The sequence below is a fragment of the Thrips palmi genome, unplaced genomic scaffold, assembly GCF_012932325.1.
Source record: "Thrips palmi isolate BJ-2018 unplaced genomic scaffold, TpBJ-2018v1 HiC_scaffold_7, whole genome shotgun sequence".
Taxonomy (NCBI): domain Eukaryota; kingdom Metazoa; phylum Arthropoda; class Insecta; order Thysanoptera; family Thripidae; genus Thrips; species Thrips palmi.
In genome coordinates, this window is record NW_023144634.1 from 2,003,138 (window position 1) to 2,007,441 (window position 4,304).

Sequence of the window (4,304 nt, forward strand, 5' to 3'; positions counted from 1 at the left end):
GCGCGAGGCGCTGGAGGGGCTCAGAGTGGGATAAAATTGTGCTGGCCAGATGGCATCGCGCAGCCAAATGTCCCCCCCGCGCGCCCCACAGTGGGCCAAAAACCGGCGCCGAGGGCCCAAAAACTCTAAACGCATTTTGAGCTCCGGAGTTGCTAAATGGGACGCGAACCGAGCGTGTGCCCCCACCAATGGATTCCTCCTTTGGAGAGCAATCCATAGGTGGGGTCACACGTTGGGTTCGAGTCCCATTTAGCGACTCTGGAGCTCCAAACGCGTCCGGGTTTTCGGCCGCCTCCACCGGTCTTCTGGCCCCTGTGCGCCCCGTCCCACGACACCCCACGTGTGTGTGTCTAGTGGTGTGCCACCACGCTGTGCGGGTCGCCACCCTCCCGACGTGTTCTCAGCGGGGTGAGCCGCATGTCTTCTCATGCAGGCCCCCGCGATCCTTTACTCTACTCATTCCGTCGGGAGCCAAGGCAGGCAGGCAGGCAGGCAGGCAGCCTCCCCCCCCCCTATTTCAGCCTCCCCCGCTACTCTTTTAAATTTAAATTTGGCGGAGGGCCGTGTGTCCTTGATGAATCTCTTGACATGATGCTAATGTAAGAGTTCGCAGACACGCCGACGACATGGCGAGCACTCCGACGAACGAGGAAACGGACTGACGGGCGCGGCGCACCAACACTAACACACTGTTATTTTCCGAGCTGCCTGCGAATCCCAGGCGTTACGAACTTTCGCCGTGCAGGGCCATTTAGGCCCCAGTCCGCTTCAGCCTCTCTCTTTCTTCCGTCAGATGACGTCAGGTTTACCTGCTTTGGTCAATGTTTGTCCTGTTGACACGAACAGGCCGAACTGACTGTTGAGAGGACAGCGGTAATAACCGACACCAGGCCGATGCAAGCTCGAATTTAGCGACGAAGAGAAAGGGGAGAAACCTTTTTCCTTGTTGAATGCACCTCCCTTCCACCTTCGTGCTCGGTACGGCACGGCACGGCACGGCACGGCACGGGGGTGGTGCGTAACGGCAGAGGGAGGGTAAGAAAGATCCACCCATCAGTGCGCAGTGCTGCGGAGCCGTGCCGAGCGACGTGCCGGGAGGTACACCGGGGGGGGTGCGCGCCGCCCTCTCTCTCTCTCTCTCTCTCTCTCTCTCTCTCTCTCTCTCTCTCTCTCTCTCCTCGCACGCGCACAAAATGCGTCGCTTGCCCGGGAGGCCGCCGAAGACACGACGTGGGTGGGGTGCGGCAGCAATACCAGATTGCCACCGCAGTGGGCAACCGCAGTGCACAAGAGACCGACCCTCTTGTATGCGCTATTTAAATAGGCAGTCAATTCAAACAACCAACAATCGGCGGAAGGTCTCACTGTCATGTTGGCGAGAAAATCGTCGCTGAAATCGCACTGTGCCTTCTCTGTTCCTTTACCAACTTGTACGTGCAAAGTGTGACGTCATAGAAATGAAGGACCCGCTAAAAAGAGACCGCCAGCACAAAAACGAGGCATTAGGAGGTCCGGTGGTCGCCGCTGCCGGGCGGAGCGGCCGAGGGGGCAGCGGGGGCAGCGGGGCGGGAAGGAGCCGATGATGACTCTCATCTCGTATACCTTGGCCAGCCTTGCAGGGCCCTGGCCACCGCTGGCCGGCCGTTGGTCCATTAGGTCGGAGTGGAGGCCGTGCCGTGCCGTGCCGTGCCGTGCCGTGCCGTGCGCTGGCCCCAGCCGTGCCATTCCGCCTTATGGCCTGTTCACCGGCCGGGCTTTGGTCAGGGCTGGCCGAGGCTGGCCGAGACTGGCCGAGGCCGGTGAGATGCTTGAGTGCAGCTAACGGCTCAGGGCAAGGCCTGGCAAGGCAAGAGCCCTTTTTGCTCTTTGTCCGGCTAGGCTGGCCGCGCCGGCATGGACCGGGGTTAGGTCCCGTTAAAATGATTGCATTTCCGCTGGTGGGTCATGGCGGCCCAGTCAGCGAGCTGGGCTATGGCGCAATTTTATAAGAATTTAAGTGCGGCTGATTCAGTTGGCGCGTTGGAGGTAGTGTGTTGCTAACTTAGACGGTGTCTCAAGGGAGGAGAGGGAGGGAGGAAAGGGGAAGGGAGGGAGGTAAGGGAAGGGGGAGGGAGGAAAGGGGAAAGGGGAGGGAGGAAAGGGGAGGGAGGGAGGGAGGAAAGGGGGGGAGGGAGGGGGGGAGGAAAGGGGAAAGGGGAGGGGGGGGAAGGGGGGGAAGGGAGGGGGGGAAGGGAAGGGAGGGAGGGGGGGAGGGTCTGCCTGCAGAGGTCCCGCCTGGATGCGTTTTGGGAGGGAGGAGATAAGGGCGGAGCGGAGGGCCCCGCAGGGCTGCGGGGCGCGCCGTGTCTCTCTCGCAGCCCTACGGTCTGCGCCGTGAGGGCGAGGACGCAGCTGAGGGCCCACGGCATGCGTCAGCACGTGCGGAGGCCGGCAGGGCACGCACCTTTAGGGGAGCCCCGGGCCCCAGGCTCGGCCGGAGGGCTCCAAAAGGGGCCCGGGCGGCCCAAGGGCTGCAACTTTAAAAAGCGATGGCGCCTTCCAGTGTGGGCTGGGTGTGGCGCGGGCCTCTCCCTTCTGGTCCGAGCCACGCGTTTTCTTCGTGTTATTATCTTGGCTCAGGAATTAACTTCATTGTTGCGACGGAATAATTTCAATCGGTGAAATCATGAATGTTTTCCTCGACTGGACTATGGTTTTTTTTAAGTTCGGGCAGCGACCTTTGTCCGTCCCCTGCCTCCTCGTAATTCATGAACTTCTTTGTGGCGGGCGGGCCCCAGGCCAGGGCCAGGGCAGGGCGAGGGGGGTCGTGGGTGGCCTTGTTGCGCTTTCCTTGGCTCCTCAAATGTCAGACGCCGATCGAGGCAAGAAGGGGCCACGCCATCGCAGGGGGTGGGGGCCGCGCGGCGTCGTACGGCGTCGTACCAACCGGCGTTTAGGGTGCCGGCCGAAGCCGAGCCCAGCCCAGGGGGGGCCCCGCGCTTCCCACGCGTGCGTGATTAACGAGTGGCTGTGGCGCCGTGGCGCCTGCGAGGCCTGCCATTGACAAGGAAGGATCAAGGGAGTCGCACTCGCTCGCCCTGTGATTCCTCGTTGCCAAGCGAACCGCCGAGGCCGAGCCCCGACCGCGGCCCCGACCCAGGACTCGGGGGCGGGGGGGGCCTCGTCAGCCCGCGTGCAGGGCGTGCAGACCGTGGCACGCATGGGCCCCCCCCCCCTCCCTCACTGGCGGGCTTGTTGGTTCCCTGCAGGAGGTCTTGCACACTGTGTGTTTTGTGTGGGGGGGGGCGCGCCGGTCGGTGCGGCAATACCACGCGAGCTGCGTGACGACGACACGTTGAAAAGTCAAACGTCGCTGTTGTTGTCAAATGTTGTTACCGCTGAGCTCACTCCCTGAGAGCTGCTGAAGAGTAAGTTCGGCGCGCAGCTTACTCAGGGATTGCCTGGGGAGCCCCCAGAAATCTCGTACATTTTTTATGTCGTGCCTGACGGGGGATCGGATATTGATGCGATGCGCATTCAATTTCTAGGTTGAGTTCCTCGCGCCGTTTTGGTCCTTTTGGTCCTTTTGGGGCGCGGCCGGTCGCGGCCCCCCTTCCCCCGCAACAACATTCGAGTCCGTTTTATTTTTTTGGCGCGTTGTCATCTGGCGGACGGGGCGTCGGTGCGGCGCTGCCTGCCGCGCCTCCATCAGACTCGTAAAAAGGGAGAGGAAAAAGGAACTTTCAGAAACACTTTGGTCGTCGTGTGGAATTGGCCCTCGACGTTCGATTTCTCTCCTCCCGGGCCCTTTGTTTGCCTCGACACGCCGGGCAGGCCGACGGCAGACTGGCGGCGAGCAGTCTCTTGCCGGGTGGCATGCTGAAAACCTTAACGAGGTCTACCGAGGTCTACACGTTTGGTGCGGACCCCAGTCGCCCAGATGACCGGCGGGGACAAGCTTCGTCGGTGCCGGTCGTCCGGACCATTCCGCCACCCCACTCCCCGAGGCGCCCGTCCCGTCGCCATTTTTCAAATTTTTTATTCTTGCGACTTTTCCCCCCGAGGAATGCGGGAGGTGGGAAGGTCCCCAGTTTGTCGGGTGATATCCGGCAATGCCGCAATTAAATTCCTGGGCGTCTCATCCGCCGATATTGGCCCGCGCGACGCCTCGGCAACGCGCAGCGCGGCCCCCACAAGCCGCTTTTCGGCCGGGCCACAGTGGGCCAGAAGACCGGGGGAGGCGGCCAAAACTCTAGACGCGTTTTGAGCTCCAGAGTCGCTAAATGGGACTCGAACCCCAAACGTATGACCCCCCCAAATGGATT